The sequence below is a fragment of the Pezoporus wallicus genome, unplaced genomic scaffold (genome assembly GCF_028554395.1).
Source record: "Pezoporus wallicus isolate ANWC-B61680 ecotype Strahan unplaced genomic scaffold, APGP_CSIRO_Pwel_v1 contig_3952, whole genome shotgun sequence".
NCBI lineage: Eukaryota > Metazoa > Chordata > Aves > Psittaciformes > Psittacidae > Pezoporus > Pezoporus wallicus.
The window spans coordinates 1060859-1084877 of NW_026635034.1; the positions used below are offsets into that span (position 1 = coordinate 1060859).

Below are 24019 nucleotides of genomic sequence, written 5' to 3' on the forward strand. Positions count from 1 at the left end.
GAAACTTCTATAGCTGTTTTCATCACAGGTTTTCAGACTGAGACAGCTATAGGTAGGTGTCCGCATGCATGTAGGACTACTTTAAACCATTTTTTGCTGGGCCTGTTTTGTTGCCCATTTTTCCTTCAAATGCTGTATTGAAAATAATACATTTAAACCAGGTTTACTATTCATGATACTAGAACAGTGGATTGCAAATAAAAGACAAATTGCAGCTGTGAATAAGTAAGTAGTATACATGTACACAGATAAATTAGTTGTGAACAACTTTAAACAAGTGTTAACATGAATTTGGAAGAAGGACTGAGAAGTCTCTCTCATCATAATGATGAAGACGAGGGTTGCAACCTCTTTCCCTCTACCTTTACCAGCAGAGATTCGCAGGGAGAGAACGGAGCCAACACCCACCATCACTAAGAATCGTGATCATCACTCAGTTAACCTGTGAGCCATTCAATATTAAAGTGATAACTGCCACAATAAAACTTCAAGGCCTGATTTAGAGTTGTGGAGAGGAAAGAAGGGGATGATCCTGCCAATCCTACTCAGCTGCAAATGCTCTGGGTGGAGCACAACTGCTCTCCTGGATCCCTAGTTCCATTCCTACATGACTACTGAAAGACATCAGCAGTGCCAATAAAAGCAATAAAACACCAGCAGGATCAGCAGTAGGAGCAGCAGCTGGCCAGATACAAGAAAGGAAATAAAATGTACCATCTGAGGGTAATCAAGGGATTAGCTATGACTCATGAGTCACTCCTCCTTTCTGGACAGGCTCCTGCTTTGATCTAGCTACATATGGCCCTTTGCTCTGGTTCTGTGCTAGAAAGAGCAGAAAGAGAAACTCAGGAAGTAAGAGCTAAGTAGAAGCAGTAGGTGTGAGGTATTTGGAGCTATTTATATATTAACTACTTTGGGACAATTAGCTGGATTCAGAATTACATGTTTTACTGCATAATTAAAATTCAAGTAAGCATTTACTTTTGTAGAAAAGGTTACAAAATTAACAAAGAACGTCAGTCATCTACCTAAGACATTACCAGTGACACTAGGAAGAGAGATGGGAGACAGGGATTAAGGAAATTTCAAATGTTTAAGGAATATTTTGTCACATTTCTCTTAGTCATGTTGCAGTATGTAATGAAAACTTGAACTGCCTTATTTCAAGGCTGCATTTTTCTGTTGTAACTTCTGTCAGTTGTAATCATCTTGAGTTTCAAGCTACAGGAAAAACCTTTTAGCTGTTATAAATGTCTTGCAGACCACAAATGAATAAGTTTCTAGGCTTCTATCATACAAGCTAAAAAAATCTCAGGTTTCTCAATAGGAAAAGTATTTTTGAGATCTCAAATAATTTCTGTCAGAATCCTCTTAAATGTTTTCTTGTTGGACTTCAGTTTGTTGGGTTTAAGTTGCTACCCTTTTTCAGTACATCAGTACCCTTTCTTGTACATCCAAGAATCTCATCATCTTGTACTAACTCTTGTGTTCAATTATAACTACCATGACTATCTTGGGGGGGGGGGTTCAGAAGTTCTCCTTTCTCCAAGCTTCTAAATGTAATTTACATTCTCAGTCCTAGATGCATGACTCCGCGTTTACATTTAGGTGTGATAATAAGATGTAATCACTACATAACACTAACCTATTTCTATTGTTATCTACAGATTAGCACCTGCAACTTCTATTTGGAGGTTTATATTTTCTACAAAATAGTAACTTTGGACTATACGCAGATCCGTGTGGAACCATATTAAAAACACCCCAGTGAATGTTGATTTCTCATTTAGAAACAGATTTTTAGATTTAGATCAAATAATGATTTATTTAGATCAAATTTAGATTTAGATCAAATAATGAATCTTAAATGTGTTTGGTAGGGACTACATTGATTTTCGTATTACACTAATTTTGCAAGCAGCATTGAATCTGTCACAAAATCTTCATTCTTTCAGTGGAATTACTTTTACCTGTTGATATCAATTCTAAAGTGTTTAATGACATTACAAGTCTGCCCTGTCAGTGTTACGGTTTCAGTTGGACCTAAAACTAGTTGACAAATATGTAGGAGTCTCTTTTCAGTGCTATCACACACATTACAACTCCTCCTACAGATTATGCAATGATACAAACGTACATTCCAATAACAACAGTATAGACATGTGGTTTCGTATATGCCAAATACACAGAGAGCCTATATATAGAGGGTATATATTTAGCTTCTAATTCTATCACACTGTGAATGCAATGCCAGAGGGAATAATTAAGGGGCAAGACTGGTTGACCTAGACATTGGTTGACCCGCCCGACAGGCTTTCACGATGAATTCTGTGGTCTGCTAAAGAAGAAAGCCTCACAAAGTGTCTTTAAAGCAGCCATGGAAAACAAGATGAGGATCCCCTAGAGACCCTGTGATGGTGTAAGTCTGTCAGAGATGGTCAGCTACCTTCCACCACAAAGCATTTCCTGCCCCCAGCATAAGAGGACAGTCATAAAGTCATACGGAAAGCAGAGTGAGAACTGAATGTAGTGAACTTCATTGCCTTAGATCTTTCCTCAGCAAAAGTAGACTTTTCCATCTATAACCAGAACCATGTGAATTCTGAATCTTCAAACCCTTGTGGTTTCCCACTTTGTTCTGTGGCTTTGACATACTAGGAAAATGTGGCTTGATGGCCTTATTATCCAAATGATAAAGCCATCACAAGCAACAATCTGTCAAACTTCTACTAATCTAATTAATGTATCACTGACCTGTTTTCAAAGTGCTTATCAGCCAGCACTCAGTCCAAACAAGAGGACTGCTACCAGTAGAATTTGGTCTCTCCAATTAATTTGTTCCCGAGTCCCTATGCTGAATCTGCATCAAAATACTGAGATGGCATTGAGGGTTGATAATAGGGCTTGTATGGAAAGTACTTGTTTCACATGGGCTACTGACAAGTCATCAGATACCAATAACTTCAGTTTGGTGATTGATATAGTCAGAATGGGATCTCCAAATCTTCTGCAGAGATGAAAGTTACTGTGACAATTCATCAGGCACCTTCTCTTTACCGTTAGAAAATGTAAAACAGTAAGTTTGCAGCAAAGATGTTCATTACTAGACCCCAGCTGGAGGCTTTCAAGATTAGGGATTAAAATGCACGTAAACTCACTGTTTCCAATTAGGCACAAACGGTTTTCCTCTTCTTTCTTCCTCAGCATCATGAGACTTGCTCTGGATGTGGCTAAAATGATATTTTGGCAAATTATCGGACAACATTTCTGACCAGATAACCAATATATTCAGCTTATTAATTTCTGTCATGAGTTAACCCTGGTTATCATGCCCACAAAAAGACTTCTATAATGCCCCTTTTCCAGAGCACACCATACCTTTCACAGTGTAAACTTTTCCTGCACTCCCAGCAGTTCCCAGCTTGGGGACTTAATGTAGGACATGCAGCAGAAGACAGATATATAAAAAAACAAAAAGCCGGAACATACACAAGCCCAGATGTCTTGCAATGAAAATATAGGTTTCCATGGCAGGCAACCTCCAAACGACATGCAAGACAATACATCAAATCTCAGGCATGAATACTGCAAGATCTTTTTCCCATTCTCACCGCATTTTTATGACTCCTCTTACCATATATCTTAAGTATTAGGGTTTTTTTCCCAGTTCAAAGGTATGTGGCTTATACAGTCCAACTTTCTCTAGAGAAGGTCACCATATTTCAAAGGCATGGGTTTTTAAAGGTGCATAGAAACCTTCCTTAAGGAAACTGTCTGCCAGATTCTGCCTTACAACTAAAGCTGAATTCCAATGGATGTGCAGTCATGATCCCGGTAGAGCCAAGGAGACTTCTGCAACTCATCATCAAGTTTCAGTCCTTTGTACATCACAATTACCCTTTCCAGTAGATTGTTTTAAAGCTGTTTTGAAGTAAACTATAAGGTATGTTACTGCTTTTCTTTCTTGAACGCCTGATCAGACTGGCTGGGAAGAAGGAAGTGGTGTACAGTTTTGTTCCTCTTAATTTTGTTAATAGTCTTGTGCTGCAACTTGTCTCAATGCTTTGTGACTAGTGCTGGTCTTTTCTCTTTTTTTTTTCCCACTGACATGCTCTTGCCAAGGATATCATTATGACATTCTGTAGTAACAAGCATTCTTCTGTTCAAATTTATATCAATTAGTTTGGGACAGTAATTCAATCGGACGGCCCACTGGATTTTGAAAGACTTGCAATGATGTCAAAGTGGCGACCTTTTTCCTCCACTCTCAGCCAAAAGCCATTTTTTAACAAGGAGCTCTTGAAAAGAAATGCCACTTTGATAATTAGTTATTGATCACGGACAATGCGGCGACAAATACCATCGGATTAGCCAGACGCCAGTGGGTCGAGACACGAGGGTTTCCTTATCGCAATAATCTATGAAGAGAAATATAGAATAAAGGTCATTAAGGCTTCTGTTTTGGGAACATAACCCAGATAATTTCGCTTCCTTATTAAAAAGAAAAATACCAAAATGTTCTGGATGCACTTAGGTTGGAATGAACCTGTTGAAACAGCTTCCAGCTAAAAAAAGTTCAGGAAGTTTCACTCTTGAGGCAATTACACTTAAAATATTTTGATAAATTAACCCTGCTTTGGCCAGCAGTCTTACCTCACTAAAACACCATTAATCTTTCCTACTCTATAATGTCCATTAGAAACTATTTTGGATCTGTGCATAAAAACACCATAACAATTATAGATCTTAAAAATAATGGACCTTTTTTTTCATCTAATTTAGAAAGCACTTCAAGGCCAGCCTAAAATTGCTTCATATAAGTTATTTAATGGAGGAAAAAAATGGCAAAGAACAATTTTATAGCACTAAAAAGAGCAGAAAAGAGGAAGGAATCCATTAGTTTTAGGGTTTATTTCAAGAATATTAATGAAATGTAGCTTTTCTGAAATGTGCAAGAATATACAACTACCTGTGCCGTAATTTTAGCTGACTTGAGAGATTAGGTAAGTACCGAAGTAATACAACTATTTTTGAGGCATGCGGGGTGATGTTAGAGTCCCATTCTAATAGAAGCCTTATAACACCATAAACATACGTGATTGGACTACCTACTACTTTACATTAATAAATATATTACAGATCATAATATATTACAGATCATAATTCAGCCCAGGGCTTTGTAACATTATAGGCTTGCCTAAAGTAGTTGTAATTTCAGTGTACCAATGAGATTTAAAAAAACCAACATGGTCAGGGAAATGAAAGTCCAGATTGACTGACCTATGAAATGTCACATAGGACATCAGAAGCCTGCAGTCTAAAAATCAAACCCAGATTCCTTTGTTTCTCATCAGGAAAATGGTTTTCTTATAAACTGATGACTAATGGCACTTAAAGCAGTATGAGTAGTCTGATGCCTGTCAACATTCCCCAAATTAAATTGATATTATAGCCACTTACTAGTGGATAACTCATGTCTGTCTCAGCACACAAAATAATGATAAAATGGATACCAAGACAAGATGAACCTCTCAGACCTTAAAGTTTTTCACATAGGTTTGGTGTCATGTTGATGGGGAAGCGTGACGTACCCTTTTCATTTGTAATAAGCATCCATTCATTCCAGGGAAAAAGAGCCCCACGTTATTTGACCGATGAACCTGTCACGAACACAATATTAATGTATTCTTGTGTTTAATAATATTTAGCAAAGTTCATTATTAATTCAGTGCCATTGTGTTGTTTTTATTAAATTACTATTATTTTAATTTATAGCAAATTAGCTTTCCAAAGAGCTTCCAAATATTCATTTTTAATACTGGAGTGTGTATGAAAATATTCTAACAATGTACGCAAGGTAACAATTAGAACAGTTCCTCATTAGCTTCATAAAGGTAATCAGTTCTAACTTCCGTGATCTGAAGGTTAGTTCATTTTATTGCTGTGGCTGCATGAAATGCAGTCTTAAGGAGGAAACGACAGCGTCATTGAAGCTCAGGGAACTGCGTGCCCACAACAAGGGTAATGTGATACAGAAGTTTTGCTCTTGGCGAATAAGGATAATTCTGCAAGTTGGATGTTTCTTGACCCTTTTTCTGCCATTATCTTGGGGACTTTGGCAGTATAATTAATTTTTAGGTGTCTTTGCTGCCTGTCTATTGTGAACTAGTATTTTATGGTTCAGATTAAGAACATTAAAAGTAATTGCAACACTGTTCTGAGCTGTTAAGAGAGAAACCTGAAGAACTCCATCTGACAGCATGCAGATGATCTGGTCTTCCTGGTTTTCCTTTTGTAAGCAGGAAATAGTATCTCATTATTTAGGTAACCAGTACCACCCCCTTTTTCAATATACAGATAAACACGTTGTACACATAATACTAATTATGCCTTACTTAACCACTATAACTTATGCCTGAAGGTTTTCACTGCATACCATAAAAAAAGACCCACAGAGTACACATACACATGCAGAACCTTTTCTTGTGAGTGTAGAATAAGGAGAACAAACTGTTCCAGTGTAATGCACCTATCCAGGACACATTCCAGATCATCAGTTATTCTCTCCTTTTTAATAGCTGGGCCCTGAACATTTCAGAAACCTCTCCCTTTCCTGACATGCAGACAGGCCATTCAGGCACAGTGGAGCTGACCTCTTCTATTAAGAAAGATCAAAAATGCAGTGGGACATCTGTTCTTCCTGACCACCGGCCACGATCTCTGGAAATCTTCTGAATGGGATAATGGTATTAATACATATATGATCAGCATTAAAATTAAATATAAGATACATCTCTTTACCTGAGCTTACACCTTGCAAACTTGTCTCAGTGCATCATAAGCCAGTACTGCCCTTCAGACCGGTTGTTTGTATAGATACCATGGTGATGGTGTGTGATAAGATACAGTTTATTTTTACAACAAGGCAATAATTCTTTCTTACCTATTTGCCCCAGGGTGTTCCGAGGACTAATCACTTAGTGTTTGCTCAAATCTGTAAAAAGCCATATAAGTACTAAGTATTATTATTATTATTACCTTATTATGATGTTGACTTTACAACACTGAACTGCAGTACTTTACTTAGGTGCAATATTACCATGGAGTGTTTATATTCCCGTAATGTAAATGTTTCCTTTTGAAGGAGAGTTGAATGCCTTATTATTACATGTGACCCACAGTATAATTTATTTATATGAGCCAGGAGGCTCTAAAAATACATTCCAGGGACCTTTCCAGTTAGCCTTACACGCTTTTTACACTCTCAGTTTCTCCTGAACAGTGTTCATTGACATGCATTTCCGAAAACCTGTTTGGCCAATCCATACAGCCCTCTAGGGCCCTGCGTTTTGCTGCACCAGTGGGCATGCTGTCATTCCTCTGGCACTGAAATACAGCTGACTGTAAAAGCTGGGCTGCTGTTCTGTTGCCTAATTCACCTGACGTGGAAGCACCCAGCCTGAGAGCAAAGGCTTAACAACCATACAAAGTCAAACCTGCAGTCCTGCGCACTATTAGCACTCACACCAAGTGCCAGCATGCCCCTCACTCCCCCTCGAAAAACCCACAAAGCCACCTGATCTGTCAAGTTGGCTCTTAGTATCCGTATTGCAAGCTGACAGATATTTACTCTCCTCCCCCCAGCCCTTACATCTGGATCAATGGGGACAGGCTTTCCACCCCTCAGAAGATTCACTTACATTAAGTGGCGAGGTGGAAGCAGTGAATGAACAATAGACGGCTGTCAGGCTCGACAGCAGGGCATGGATGTATGAGCGTGGAGCTGACAGCGAGGGCCTCAGAGGGTAAACTGCTTTGCTGGAACTAATTAAACAGATGAAATTATTACATGAATATGCAGATGTTGTTTACATTTTACCATATGGTATTATTTCAGGTAATAACTCGCAGGAGGATCCCTTCCTCTCATCAAGAGGAAATGAGTTGAAAAGGAGGCTCCACGTGTCACCTTTCAGTTGCTAGGCAGACATTGATATGGCAGGCTTCTCTCCAAGTCACAGGGAAACTCTTCTCCTTGTAGCTATACAACACCGGAGAGGATTTGCATTCTCCCTACTCTGCAATGTTGGAAGAGATTATCTTTTATTAAGCGTAAATGTTAAGGTTGCAAATTCTTTTCCGTTAGGCACAGAAGGCATGCACTTTTCCAAATGTTGATTCCCAGTGTGTGCTTTACAGCTGAGATGCTGCCATAGTCCATAGGTAAGAACTGACAGATCTGTCCAAATATGTAAAGGCTGCAAGTATGACATTTCTGCAGAGTCTGACATGTGGCTGTGCTGGTTAGCATTTACTGCTTTGCTAACCTGAAGTGTTGATAACAGAGGCATTCCTTTTCAATAAGTTTCCATTCATCATAGTGAAAAGGGTGCTCTCTGGAATTACAGAGGCACAGGACTACCATAGCCAACAGTATCAAAATCACTCATTATATGATTTAGGATGGGTAGTCAGCTAGAATCTGACATGACAAAATTGCTGTGCAACCTAGGCAAAGATAAAGCCTGAGAACAAACAACACTGTAAACTAAAGGTGTTTACTATGGAGGAATGGTGACAGACCATAGCCAACACAGTGCTGAAGCCGCCTGGTTTAGGAGCTGCTCATTACTAGATAAACGCAGGAAGGACAACTGCAGAAATGTAGCCACTCTTACGCCATCTGCATCCAGTCTCTAATGAAAAACTGTCACAAATCTTGAACAAATAAATATGGTAGTAATTGCCAAAACAGGGCTAACAACTCCACTCATGAACAGATCCTTTTGCAGTAATGTCTGCTTCTTAAAGATGAACATGCAACTGTACCGTCATTTTACTACTAGATTATTGAAAATTCCCATCCTAAAACAATTCAGTATTAATGTGATACTTCTTTCAGGCTGATTCAGCATTTCATTTCTACAATGACCATTTTCATACCCTCTAAGGGATCAGTGGCACCTCCTTTTTTATTGGATGCACAAAATGTATTACTCTTTTTATTGCTTCTTCTTAAATGTTCCTATCTGATAAGCGGACTGACCGTATCAATCTTTCCCCAAAAGCTCAAGTACCAGATATGTTTCTGTAGTTCATTGATAGGGGATAATGCCAAGTTACATCACCACTGCTCTGACAGATTGGTTGCACATTGCCACTGATACATTTGGCTTCCAAATATCTTTCTTAGGTACATCATTTTAATAGATTGTTGGGGTCACTGATGACCTATATCATTTAAGACGCAAAGACATGATGTCAGTAGTGTAAAATGTGGTCTTGATCAAGCTATCATACTGTATTTTTGAAATAAGATAACTGTTTTCTCTTTACCACGGTTTCCCCTGTAAAAATCCAACTGAAGAGCCAGTATAACTGCCTCTGGCCATTCAGAGTGCATGAACACGAAAAAACCCCAACCAGGTCTCCTTCACCTAGAGATAGATAGCTTTATACAGAGCCAGTGCTGTAAGTTCAGAAAGGATTTCGTTGACTTTGTCTTCTGACATAAACATTTAGCAGTATAACATATATATCAAAACAAACCAGAGCAGTTCACTTTATATACACTCCCTTTGGAGAGGAGGTGAGAAAACAAACACAGAACAGATGTTAGTCATGCTTAATGTACTACTGGAGGGTACTCAGATACTAAGGTGATGAATATGGTAAAAGACATGAGTATTCCTTTCTGCGACTGCTATTCCTAACTGACAAAAAAGCAATGAGAAGTGCTTCATTCCTCTGCTTATCAGTGCACCATGTAACAACCAGACACTGAAGATAAACACTCTGGGTTTTCCTCAGGAAACTAGCACACACAACAAACGTTGCTACTAATTACTGACACCCACCTTTCCCTCTTTGTTTGGTATTGCTGAATGTTGGCTTTGATCACTCAAAAAACCACATTCCTCCACAATAAGTTAAATCACTGCAGCAGTTAGGAAAAGTTTCTGTAAGTTCCTATAGATTATCTTGTCAAAGTCTTTGCCTTTCTTGTTTTATTCATAATGTTACATATTATATTACACAAAGAAGTCTTGTTTCAGAAAACTATTAATTTTTCACTAGAAATGATTCCTCTGGGTTGCAGGTTGAAGCCATGGGTTTTGTTGGGCACACATTTGTCTCATCCCTGCCTTAGACCTGCCACTGCGCACTTTTGTATAACCACAACCACGTCTTTCCTGCTAACAAAGACACTCGGTTGTGGAGCAGTTCTCATCTCTCATTATACAGCTTATTGTCTGCCCACGATGTATATTATGTTTCCTGGTCATACTGAAAAAGAGCCTAAGGGGAGAAAGGCAACAGCATGGCAATAAATTCAAGAACTTCAGTATCAGGATAAGAGAAGAACTTGCTGCGAGTGATCAGAAGTGTGGACAAGGGAACAAATGAAACCAGAAGTGCTACAACAAAAGCTGAGAACGTCCTGTTGTTGGCATCACGGGAGGTGGAGAGCAACTGCACACAGATCACTGAGCAGGCACTGCCTAAGGCTGTTACTGCTGAGCAGAAGTCATGATACAGCTATTATTAATAATAGTATAATGGTGCTCAGAGGTCTCTTGATGGTGTCAGAAGCAGCAAATGAGACACCAGATGAGGCCTGAAGAATAAGGTCCTGCCTTACGCCTTTCCGTCTTTTCTCATTTACCTCTATCAGGCAGGCTTTCTACAAGTCTGTATAACTTCAAAGCTCTGTACACTGTATAATCTGAACACAGATTTATAGAAGTAAATGCAAGAACATAAGTATATATATCTAATTTCCTTAAAAATCACTTTTTTTTTTTCTTCTATTTACTATTAAAGTGAATCACTACCAGTTATTCACTGGACTTTTTTTTTCCTCACTCGCTAACTTGTCTAAAATTCCTCATCTCAGTCTTCTGGACATCATCCTGTTGTTTTAGTATTATTGTACCGATCTCCTCGGCTCACTGTCTGGGTATTGTGAACTCATGTGGAGACAACTGTGACTTCTTTATGCTTGGAAAATGTCCAGCGCATTAGTGGTACTGAAAAAAAATAGCCAGTAGGTAAACTTTGTTTTCATTTCTTCTCATTCATCTTTTGTTCTTCCAAGGAATCAAATCCACTTGGCAGGCACTGACGGCGTAAGATAACTTACTAATGCTGTAAGACATACAATTAAAATTAGCATGTTCATCAAACATGCATGTGATTTATCACACAGAGCTGAGTTAACTGCGGCTTCTTACCTCCACTAGAAAGTCCCAACGAGCAAAGGGCAGCAGAATATCCATTTGTTTTCCTCATAGCAGATTCTGTTTCAGAGTTTCATACTTTAGCATTTTGCCACCTGAGGTTTAAACTTCCCCTAGTGCATGCAAAATGAAGTAAATCAAGTCATAACAAAGACAGGTCTGGCCTGAAGTCTCTTGGATGAAGGCCCAAACCTAAGAAAACTGCATTCACACTAAAGAGATATAAAGGAACTGATGTGTGTTCCTGACATGGAAAAGCCACAACTGCGTAATGTTTCACTTGTCCAAACTTCATGCTGATCCACGTTTAAGAGAAAACATTAATGCCAGATCTGGAGCTGTGTTGGTTTCCATTACAGTATTTCACTATAATAAACATGATATATCAAGTAGGGTGGGTTGAGGTTTTTTTCTATGAATGTTATATTGTGTTGATATCTAGGGAGGAAGACAGATACTTCGAGCATTATGTATTATGTAGAAGTATTTTCAGGTTGTGCTAAATTGACAAAGCAAAACAGAAATCTGCAAAAAATTCCCATTGCTTTAAATACCCTTCTCAAAATTTCCAAGTCTTTTCACAGTTACATTTTGTCTTTCCATCAAGTGAAACCATCTCAGATTCCTAGAACACAGCAAGGAGATATTTCTTACGCTATATGGGTCGGAGAGAGAGTTTCGGATATGAAGCATCAACAAATAGTCCAGAAATTACAGAGAAATTAAAGAGAAAATGAATTTAGAAGTATTTTGGTTTAGAGGAAGATTTGAGGACCAGCTTCTGTTTGAAAGCCTATAAATTGTGTCATTCCCATCCTAAAAAGAATTCAGGCACACATGATCCTACTGAAGCTCAGCCAAGGAACCTACCCACACGCAGCTCAGAACAACACCAGGGCTCTTGTTTTGTAGAATTCAGTCCTGAAAGCAGCTAGGAGCCAGATGTCAGGGTTGTAGGCACCACCAGCTCATCTGCCGACAGACATAGTCAGCAGCTGTATAAAACCTGCTTTCCAAAAACACAGTGACGTGGACTCAGATAAATGCCTTATGACTGCTTAATACTTTGTGTTTCCAAATAACATGAGCTTACAGCTGTACCCTATGTTTCCTTATGGGGTAGAATACTGTTGAAAAGTGAAATAAAAGTGTAGGAGGGGAAGGGGTTCCTTACTTTACTGCCCTGCAGTATCATTCTTGCTGTTCTTTCTCTAAACTGAAACTCTTCTTGTAGAGGTTACCACAAACTCTCTACTGAGAAGGCAATCCACATACAGTCCTCTCTACCTGAATAGTTGCTATGTCTGTCTGACTCTGACAAATTTTCATTAAAGTTATTCTAGGAATAGCCTAGAGGGACTCAAGAACAGCAGACAGTCCTAATCTGAACAAGGCAGGAGAGAAGAGGGAACAGTCTGTCCAGCAGCCGTAACCTATGATATGCTCAAGGGAAGCACTCTATGCAGCCCAGCTAGAGTTCAGGAAACAGGCACTAAAATTCCTTTAGACCCATCCCCAGTATTTCTGTGGTTCACATCATTTGTTTTTTTCGTCTGAGGTTTGCTTGTCTAGAAAAACTAAATCATGTAGATAAAATACGTGATCGATGATTTCCAACGTGACAATCCTTTCTCCATTGTAGAAGATCCCTCTCTCCCATCAGAAGGCTCAGCTTCCCAGACCTGTGGACTGCAAAACTCTGGATTTAATTTCCCATTCAAGTTAGTGATGGTTTTCAACCTCATCTGAGATGATGATTTAACCACCTTCTCTATAACAGTCTGAATACGTCTTTGAAATTACCTGCTTCCTAATTACATATACAAACAGTAAATGTGGGACTGTTGCATGGGTCATAAGTTACACTGAAGCCATCCTCCTTCATCCTTCCATCCATCCCTCCCCTCCCTCCCTCCATCGTCAACTGGACAGGGTGCTGGGACATCTAGTCTTGGTCATGCTTTGTGTAGAAAGCTTGGACCAGGTGACCCTTGAGGTCCCTTTCAACCTGGAATTCTAGGATTCTAACTAGTATTTTCCAAAAAAACTTCCAAAAGAACTATAACTTTTAAATGGAATAAGCGGTGGAGGTACCTCTATCTTTGTTAAGTTTCCATTCAAGTTCAGTCACAAATACCAAAAGAGTATTTCTGGAAGTGTTTTACACGGTGACTAATGCAAAATATTTCAGCTGTGTCAGCATCCATCTGATTCTAGATCACATTTTGGCATTTCAGACGAAAGACATCCTGGCAAAAATTAAACTGGGGAATAAGTAATAAGAGATAATGACAATTTAGATCTGTAACAGTTGTGAGTGGTAGCATCAGTGCTTGCTAATCCTTTGATAAATTCTTGTTACCTTTCAGGTCCCAAACGTATCTGTGCAAGTATAGAGCATATTGGAGGCAGATGCTGTGGCAGATGAATGTGCTTGCCAAGCAGCGTTTTGTTTGTTGGGGTTTTTTTCATCTAGGTATTCTTAACTGTCATGTTACACGCACCAAATAGTACTTACTTCTGGCACATTTCATTGTTCTTGGATGTTGATTAATACACCTGGGCTTTTTCCCCCCATAATTCTCCCTATTCTCTTTCCCACATTTCATGTTAGGCTTCACTTCACAGCCTTTACTCAGATGAGTAACATCATTTACTCCATTGGCACAACTTACATGAGAGAAAGAAATACTAATAAGCTTGACTAAACTGCAGTCACTCGTATTTGAGCCAATCCAGTAAAGCTGGGGTTTCCCCTTATTAACCTTGAAGCACCATAATGAACATAATAAAATAGAAGAAAAACTGATTTCACGACAATCAAATTTAAAATTGAGTTTCTTTTATAAGAACTCACATTAAAAGGGACACAACTTGGTTCTTTTAAGTCTTAGAGAAAAGAAATAAAGTGAAAAAAAGATTTGCAAGGTTTATTACCTGAATTTGGAGAAATTTTAGACGCTATCAATGCTGCATCTTTTTGTAGTTTTAAACTGTCTCTGATCATTGAAAAATCAGAATATTTTTTGCCAAAATTTAACAGGAGTGAGGCTTCACATTGTCGCTGGTACTCATCTGGTTTGCTCCTTAAATTCCTGTAGGGGCTTAAGTTTGGGTTTTCACTCATTTTTATTACTGTCTAAATTTAAAGAGGGGTTTGTTGGCTGCATAATGAACAGAGAAGAGGGGATCTACCTCATGCATTGCTTTGCAAACTGTTTAGCTCTGAAAGGAGCAAACGTACACACGTGTGCGTGCAGGTATGTGTCCTTATGAGAGCATGCATGTATGCAAACAATATCAGCATATAAAAAGGCTGGAAGGGTTTGGGAGCTCAAAAGCAATATCTTTCTCCTCTAAACTGCTTTATTACTGGCATTCCCTCCCTCTTGGGCATGCGTTCAGCTGAGACTAGGCCAAATTGGCAGTCATTTTCAAAGTGCTTGGCAGCCCCATGATCCCTGGGAGTTTTCAGCTGACATCTCTCTCTCTCAAGCAGTCTATGCAAGGGTCAGTGGGAGACCTGACTCCCAGGCCCTGGCTTGCTCTGGCTGTGTCATGAGTCAGGACCAATATAAATTAAAACCTTAAAGCCATACTGTGAAGGCATTCTTCACCCCTGGAGATATTTTTTTTTCCCTGTGACAGATTGCCTTCCTACTAGTTTCCTATTTTTTTATTCTTGGATACTACAGTAGCAAGTATGTTCCTTTAAGTTAAAGAAAAGGGGGGAAACAGCTGGTGAAGAGAGAGTTAAACTTCCACCAAAGTGTTAATATTTTTGGTAGATTGTTGATGCTCAACAAGCAGGAGTGAAATAACAATAATAATACTAGGGGCTGCTTATCACTTACAAACAATAGTCCAATGACAATGTTCACACTGACGGAAAAAATGGGAGTAGAAATTAATAGTGACAGTCCTGCAGGAAACAAGGGAGAAATTGGATACCAAGTTATAAAATACAGACTAACCCAATAGGCACATGCTGCTGTTATTATATTAATATTGTTAAAAATATCAAAGCACTTTAAAAATGGAATTGTACTGTAGGTAGATAGACAGTATTATTTCCACATTCTTTTAAATAGGAATTTTCACTCCTTGTTTGGCTTGGAGGCATGGATGTAATTTGTTGCTCAAAAACACAGTAGCCAAATGCAGTGAAAAATAAGACTCAGGATTAAAGTCTCCCATCTGAAGGACAGAATCAGGCTACACCGAGAGCTCGCTCTGTTATTAACAAAACCATCTGAGTCACTGCAGATACAGATGTCACTGATGTTCAATAGTGGGGTGGGCTGTGTTTATTTAGTTAGTTAGAGAATAGGGAGAGATTGTTTTCCCTCCCTGCAAAAATAAACAGAGCAAATAAAACCACCACACTCATGTAAATAAAGAAGTAAACATGAACCTCAACATATCTCACCCACTGATGAACCTAATCTCACAGCCCAGGCTCAGGCAGGTACAACCCCTCTGAGAAGTCACTGGACTTCCCCACATAAAGTGCATAATTAAAGCTGCACATCCTGAAGGAAACAACCACAGCATCAGTATTAGCAATTCAAGGTGTTACTGCAGCTGCTGTGTTTCCCTGCTATGCTTGTACAGCACCTAGCACAGTGGAGGCTGATCCCTGACGTATGCATCAGAGCATGGATAATGACAGTGCCTCACAGTAGTGTAATTTCAGCTGAAATCAGGGGATTAGGGAATCAATGTGGCTTCAGATAAAGCCTCGAGAGGGAAGAAATTTCCTGGGAGGGTGCAAGATAACCCTACAAGAGGCTTCTCCTCCATGCGGTCCCCAGGTGGAGTTGAAGGATTGATGTCGCCTTTCTTTTCCCCTATCTGAAATGCTGAAAGGAGATGTGAGAAGCAGCATTAGTACCCAAGGCTAGGTGATAGGGCAGCACAAGGAGCAGCTCAACACCCAGCTCTACCAGGGATGCATCTCGGGTGGGCACAGAGCTCCATACTGCCCCAAGCTTCACGCTAATTAAAAGACCTGATCAAAACCCACAAAGCAAATGCTCTATGTTGCCCCAAAGCTTGTTCTCTTTCTCAGCCAATTACAAACAAAAAATATCTGTCCTCTCACAGCAACTCCAAGCAAAGTCCACAACCCATGTCCTTTCAAAGAGGTTTCTCCATGCAAATAATCTCACTCCCTGTTTTTAATAAGGATGCGTTTCTTCCCCTTTCAGTGCTCTGCAAGACAGACCTTCATTTTCTACTAGACATCAAGACTTGACTTAATAAGCAATGGGGCTAAAATATCCACTCTTACATGTAGGGTGTCCTGAGGTACATACAAACATCACTCTAAGATGTGATAAAGTAATCTAAAGCCGGGCCCAGCCTGCCAGTTCAGGCCTAAAGGGATTTGATTCAGTGTCAGAACCTTTGGCTCAGGAGGTCACTCTCTCCTCTTGCTTTTCTTATAACAAAGGCAGAGGGTTGGGAGGGGGGGAAGGATTCCTCCCCTTTTATTTTTTCTTTCTTTTTTTTTTTTTGTCTTGTGAATTCATCAACTGTTGTTTGTTGAGCACTGGGCCTTTATTCAGCCTGCTGAAACATTTTCATTAGATGGAGGCCTCTGAAGTATGCTGGCGGCTGGGACCGCGCGAGGACAAAATCTTAGTCCTCTCCAGAAGCCGGCTGATTGAAATCAGCACTGTGTCAGGGGCTGTCATATCTCAGAAAAGACATAAAACACACGGAAACATCAATAAGCAACAAGCCTCTGACAGCTCTGAGACATTCCAGATGACAAGAAGAGAAAAGGGGTAAGGTTAGGGCTCATGGGGGATATTTAAAATGCCTAACAGCCAGCCGAAGTGTTGGCAGGCTTCAGGGAGGCCCAGAAAAGACAAGATAAAGTCTATCAGGTTATCACCTGGTTCGAGATGGATCCCTCACAGCAAGGCCACAGGGATGAGACAATGACACAACGGCTTCTTTTTTTTCTCTTCTCTTACTATTATTATTATTCTTTTATTATTTATTTAAAAACGTATCAGAGAAACAGGCTGCATTTACACTGAGGTTACCCAGACAACGTTTGTGCTGGGGAAGATTAAAAAAACAAGGGAAGAAAAAGGAGAAGAAATGGAAAAAAAAAGGACAAAAAGAGAATCCTGCAAGTTAAAGAATTCTGCTTCCAGCTACCTTGTACAGAAATCAAAAAGGATTAACAAGGTTTTTTTTCATTTAATTTCCTGTACACCAGACGCTTTTGTTAAGAGATCAGAGATATTGCTATTTATTGAATTTTTAATATGATCTTTATTAAAAGGCAGCACACATGTTTGGGTTTCCTTTTTTTTTTTTTTAGAAAAAAAGAAAAAAACCCAAACATGCATGGGTATAAAAATCAAAGCGCAGGAATGAACCGCGGGTGTTTGATTTTTGCTCTCGTTATATTATGGTGATTCAGATTCTTATTTAAATTTTAAAACAATAAAAACCAAACCTAGTAGAAACGGCCCCTCATCTTCCTTTCGACTCGCATCCATTCTGCCAAGTAAGCAATGGACCCAGAGCAGCACTTGGACCAAGCAGATATGAATTCTGCCTTTGGAGTAAGTGTAAGACCAAGAAATGAGGTACGTAGCTGAGTAAAAAGGCCAATGTGTAATTATTTTACATTTTTAGATTATCATCCACATGTTGAGTATTTCATCATCAGCTTGAAAATGTGTAGTCACCATTGTATATGCTCATCTGTGACACTCAACTCCCCCAGGTTAGCCTTCAGCATAGACTGTGTCACTAATGGAAGGAGGAAAATACAAAACATACGATCCCCTCCCACACCACATTCTGGGTGCTAAAGAACAGGACCTGGGTGAGCCACGACTGCTGGAGCAGAACCTGTTTGGCCCAGTTGTTTACAAAACACATCAAACCATGCTCTCCGGTGTCAGTGAACATCAACAGCAAATCCAGTCTCTCCTTCCTTAAATACTTCGCATGGCGAAAGCATGATGACTACACAATTTCTTTTCTATCTGCAGCTGATAGTTTTTCTTTAGAACCTGTAACTATATTCTGCAACCATTTAAAAAGCAGAGTAGACTCAGACTTCAATAAATATCCTACCTGTTTCTTTGTTACCCTGCTCATATTGTTGTAAATCCATGGGATTCAACTGACTTTTACTGGGTATAAATATTACTGTGCTAGTCTGAAGCTTGGGAGACAGGTTCGAATACTTTTCTCTGCCAGACTCCAGTTCTGTATGACCTGTGAATCACTTGGCCTCTTTGTCAAGACCTTTCATAACCCGCCCTGGTGGGCCTCAAGAGCGAAGGTGGACATGAACTCTACCACCTCATGCTTGCTTTCTTTTTCAAGCAAGATTTTTTTCTTCTCTGGCATATCAGCTGGGTTTCACAGTATCTATAATCCCATATATCTTTGTCGTAGAATGTCAGGGAAGTTCACTATAGCAGTTTGGGGGGTTTTATTGACCATAATATCACAGCAGGGCAGGCATACTAGAGGGAAACCACTGGTGCAGCCACAAAGAGCCATAAACTGTCCCAGAGACAGCTCTGAGGAAACTCTGAAAACTTAACCATTATGGACAGCGTTTTCTTCCTCTTATCTACAGGTTGCTGCTGCACAGTGCTGTAAATACAGCCTCAGGTCTTCACCTTCCAAAATGTGAACTGGGAGCAACAGTTCTCCCATGTGGCATTGACTTGCTGTGAAAACAGATTGATTGTAAAGTCTGAAATCTCTGGACAGCAATGGGTCACATACTTTTGATGGATAAATGCCTGGAGTCTTCTGTAGTGTCTCACGCAGTAAAACAAGAGCTCAACACTGGCTTAAAGACCTACTCCAGTGTACAGCAAGAGGCACCATCAGCATTGTATGTAGTCAAGGGAAAACAGGCAAGGTACAATAATGTGTATTTACATAAAATATTTCCACACAAACATCTTGTTTATGAAAGAAAGTTCATAAGAAATCAGCAATTCCCACTTACAAAAGATATGATTTTTCCCTGTTTGTTGGAAGGGTGCACTCTAACACAAACCAAAGCTACAAACACCAGAAGATGTTTAACACACAGGTTCATTTCATCAGCCTTTTAGATCAAAGGCACTCTAACAAAAGGTGTCCTGAGCCTGAAGTGGACAAGTAAAGTCCCTTGACTGAATACACCGTGTCAACCTGGACGCCCTCTGACCCATCAGGTTATTTCTACTTCTGGCACTAAGAATTCCAGAGGGGATACATCATCTGTGTCATTTCTTCTCAATGGAAAGGTGGAACTACATCTAACATCAGAAGTAATTACTCACTGTATCAATAATTGTGAAGGGTGCTATGCAGACCACATATGGCCTGTGGGGAGCAGCAGGCATAGACAGAATGGTCCAGGTGTTATGTGATGTTGGTAGAAGTTAAAGCCATCTTCCAGCTCAGCAGAAGAGACTTTAAGATTACAAAGGAATGCAAAGGTGAGCTTTCATATACTCACACTCTTGACCTGTGCTTTCTAAAAACCACCTGTATGTCTAGCCAAAAATCTGAAGTGAAGTGGTATGGGCTGTTGCCTTCTTTTTTTTAACCCCCCCAGACTTGTCTGACAAGTATTTTTCCAAAGGTAAATGCATTTCATTTCCAGCAAAAAACAGTTTTTCTATAGTTCAAAATAAAAGTAAATGCCCATCTTTCCCAGTGTTTTGAGCAGGAACTTTGTATCAGGTACAATGGTCAAAACAGGATTCTCTTCTATCACTGAAGAATGCCAAGTTTATTTTTTTCTCTCTTTTGTCCTTCCCTATTCTTCTTTTGAACACATTTTTTGAAGGAGAAAAGATCAAAAAAGGAGACTTTTTCCCCTGAGATAAAAAAAAAAAAAAATACCAGAACTCCTTACTTCTTAAAAGAAGTCTGCAAGATGAACTTAAATACGTAAGGTTTTTGTTCCTCTGTGCAAAAACTTAGTCTGTGGAAGTTGCACTGGAAACCAACCAAAAAAAACTTCCAAGGCTGAAAAATCAGGTTCATCGATCAATTCCTTTTAAGTATATCTGCCAACCAGTACTATTTTTATGACTCAGTCAGAAAACTGATTTCTATGTAGTCCGTAGCTATTAGGCATTTAAAATCCCCTAGCATGAGACTGACTGCTATGAGATACAGACTTGCTTCTGACTGCAGTAATGAAAAATCTGTTTGAGCCATGGGAATCTTAGAACCTTGAGTAGCTCAACTTGAGACTGCAGCACCAATGAGCTCAAGCATGAAGAAGTGATTTCATTGGGGATCAACATGGTTCATTAACATCCACCATTATGTATTTACACAGGATAATATAGCCAAAAGGTGGGGTATTTACCTCTTTTTCAATGCATGGAAAAGTATGGTCTGAACTGTGGCAATCATCTTGGTGATGAGTTCTTGGTCTGAATGTCAATACATAGTCAATCCCAGAGTGAAAACACTATGGGAATATCCAAATTACTGCTTCTATTCTTGCATCGACTTCTCATGCTTCTCTTCTGGGGGGCACATCTACTTCTTTTTAGAAGTATAGGAAGTCTCTAGCATAGTTTCCTCCAGATACCTGCAGAAGAACTCTGCCTTTGTAGGCCCAGGGAGAATCATGGGAAGGTAATGGAAGACTACTCAAAATTCCAGTGATGTGACCTGTTTCTCCACCACTCAGAGACGCAGGACTGGATTTCTTATTAAACGCCAGTTCAGCTTGTCAAGCCCTCAAGACTAAACAAAAGAAATCCTATGTATGGAGGTGAGAATTAGAGATGGGGAACTTACAAATAAGTGTATTAGTAACTCTTTCGAAGCGGACTGCATGTGCTGCTGCAGCAAGAATACTTAGGTGGAGATTAGGGAAGAATTAAAACGCAGTTTCCATAGGTGAGTTCAGGAGGATTTATGTAGTCATCTAGTCTACACTATCTAGCAAACAAACTAGAACTGGTCTAGAACAGTGCCTCCCTCCAGCAGAATGCTTTGCCCAGGACTTTGCAGCTTGTTGCAATGTTCTCTTGGCTTCAATTGCAAATACAGTAGCTCTTGGAGTGCCGTCATTAGTAAGGTGAGTAGGATTTACTATGCCTTAAAATAATTACATGCAGCTTCAAATTCAATGAGTTCAGTGGCAAGGAAAGTCCAACAAAGTACCACGCTTACAGGAACACGTGTTCATGCAGTGCAATGCTGCAGTCAGAGCTGTGAAAATACATTTTCTAATGTGTGCTGGGAATTAATTTTCATGAAATGGGAGCATATTCCTGCTGAATTTCCCAGCATCATCTGAGTGTAAGCCATCAAGCACCACTTGGAGAAACCTGTTAGGTTAGTTAGTACCAAAAAAGCCACTCATCAAGTAGTGTGACTGCTGCAATTTGTGAGCTGTACTCACTGTCCTCTACTTTTTGATTTAAGAGCATTATGAAACTATGTAATTTGGTGTAGTCTTTTTATTCCCATGGTAATTTATGTCTGTGGGTAAGCATTTTATTTTATCTGAGCCATGGTGCCAGAGTTATTTTCCGAATCTCTTGAGTTTCCCTTTGATGCCATTGAAATTAAAACCAGAGCTGCAGATAGTACCCATGCTGTTTGTCACAGAGTCAGAGGTTAGAATGCATTTGCTGCTATTTATCGTGGCTCATCAACTGCAATAGTTACCGTGGCTCATAGACTGCTGCTTTTCTCATCACTGATACAAAAATATTAATAACAGACAACAACCCAGGACTGGCATATAACTGACTCTGTCAGTCACCATCAGCAATATAAAAAACACATTACACTATCAGCAAATCTCTGTGCTGCAGTAATCTTACTTGCCTTGGGAAGTTTTTAATTAAAAAGATGCATTCCAACCTTAAATATTTTATTATTTAGACAAACAATTTGCATCTTCAGTAATTAAACATTAAAAGATGTCTCTGCATTTGCTATACATAGCATTTGCTATGTATACATAGCATAAAATGTTCAAAAGTACATTGTCCATTATCAATTTATTTATAAAATACAATCACCATTCTCTATCTGTGCATAAACAGCTAATCATGTAAAGAGCTAGACTACAAATCAACTGCAACTTAAAAGCTATGTCTAACTTTTCTTCCTGTCTACTTGGTGCATCCTTACCCTAACCTAGACCTGAAATGGGCAGAAGGAAGTGATGGTGTTTTCTGAGATTAATATCATGAAAACATTTGGCTATGCTTCATTAATAGATCAATAATGGCCATTCACATGAACACCTACAAGGGCAGGTCTGCAACATAGTTCAAGGTGGAGTAGCTATGAGTGGTGACAGTTACCAACAGGTGTATAACATCATGGTCTTCATCACTCAGGCTGCATACAGACTTGAATGAAGCATTTAGCATATGCTAGATGGAGCATGGAGCAGACTAAAAGTACTCCTTCAGCAGTCTGCTGTGCTTCTTATGGCATAGAAGCCATAGAGACTTTGCAGTTAGCTATAGATGCAGAAGACCCCAGGGAAGTTTTAAAGCAAACAAGATCATCTTGGTTTGGAGTCTACACTGTTTTTCCAATGTTTTTTGCCTGGTGGATAATTTCCAATCCTTGATATTTGTTGAAGCCCTCCATGCAGGTTTTGGCAAAAGGCTTTTCCTATTCTACAGGTTGCCTTTGGTGCCTTGGGTCACCTACCTGGAGAGAGGCACTACTGCTTTCACCCAGTGAGATCATATTATGCCTAGGGACCAGTACAATTTGTGCAACAACTGCACAGCGCGGCCTTACAGACCAATAAAGCTTCACAAACCACAGCTAGGAAGCATTGCTTTGGGATGTAGCTATGAACAGTTGCCAAGAAAGGTAATAAAATGCAGAGAAAGAGGGAGGTCAAAAATTTATAGAAGTCATTTTTATAATCCCCATTCTCAGATGCCTCCACCATCAAGCCCCAAGGCTTTACCCCCCAAAAGGTCAGTCAGAGCAGAGAGTTTATGCAAGAAACTGCAGGCAGAAAAAGTAAAGCATTCACATCAGAAAATTAATTCAAAAATTAAGAACAAATGTACACTCTAAAATAATACATAATTAGCTCTTTTTAATTACTACTTCTCTACCATTTAGAAAAAGGTGATGCAAGTTCAATAAAATGAGATGCTTTTATTCAACACTAGTCAAATTAATTTACATACTCAGATTCTCTTTAATAATTCCATGATATGGCAGGTTTCTTTTATCCAAATTTTAGAATACATCTATGTAGTAATCATCTCAGACTGAAAGTGCTGTAGCAGAATTCTGGTCAATTCTGGAACAGAATATTATTAGAGGAAGAAAAGTCATTTCATTACTAGCCATGAGTCTGATTATGCATCCTACAATGCGGTTAGAAGATAGAAATGCCTTTCCTTTTCAAAAGGAAAGAAAAAGGGCCATCAGACCACTATACTAGATATCCCATTTCTCTAGCAAGAATATACTATCTATCTGCAGTAAATCTGCTTCCAACATAAGCTTTTGTTGCTCCTAATTATCTAAAACATCCAAACCCAAAAGCTTTTGCCTTTTCTCCCTACATCATTGCAGAGGCGTGAATTTTTTCAATACCTCATATGCTTTAACTGCACTAATATGCAATATCAGACCTGTCTGTTCCATCTGAGAATATTCTACCACATCCTTTGATGGCGAATACCACAGACACCATTTACCTATTCTGTGTTCTGTTGTCTTTACACCTAATCTTGACTGAGTTTCAATAGCAGGATCTTGTAATAAATCTCCCT

At 39.3% G+C, this 24019-nt stretch overlaps 1 long non-coding RNA gene across 2 annotated transcripts; it reads right to left on the bottom strand.

Moving 5' to 3' along the window:
- Positions 1-3961: 3961 nt before the first annotated feature.
- LOC130600219 (uncharacterized) lies at positions 3962-23535 on the bottom strand. 2 transcript variants are annotated; one of them, XR_008972421.1, is made up of 3 exons: positions 23426-23535; positions 7701-7824; positions 3962-4418 (listed from the first exon to the last, which is right to left on the bottom strand). It is a non-coding gene; the product is annotated as an uncharacterized LOC130600219 (long non-coding RNA). The 2 variants fall into 2 exon arrangements; XR_008972405.1 differs by lacking the exon at positions 23426-23535 and adding an exon at positions 11235-11419.
- Positions 23536-24019: the final 484 nt, after the last annotated feature.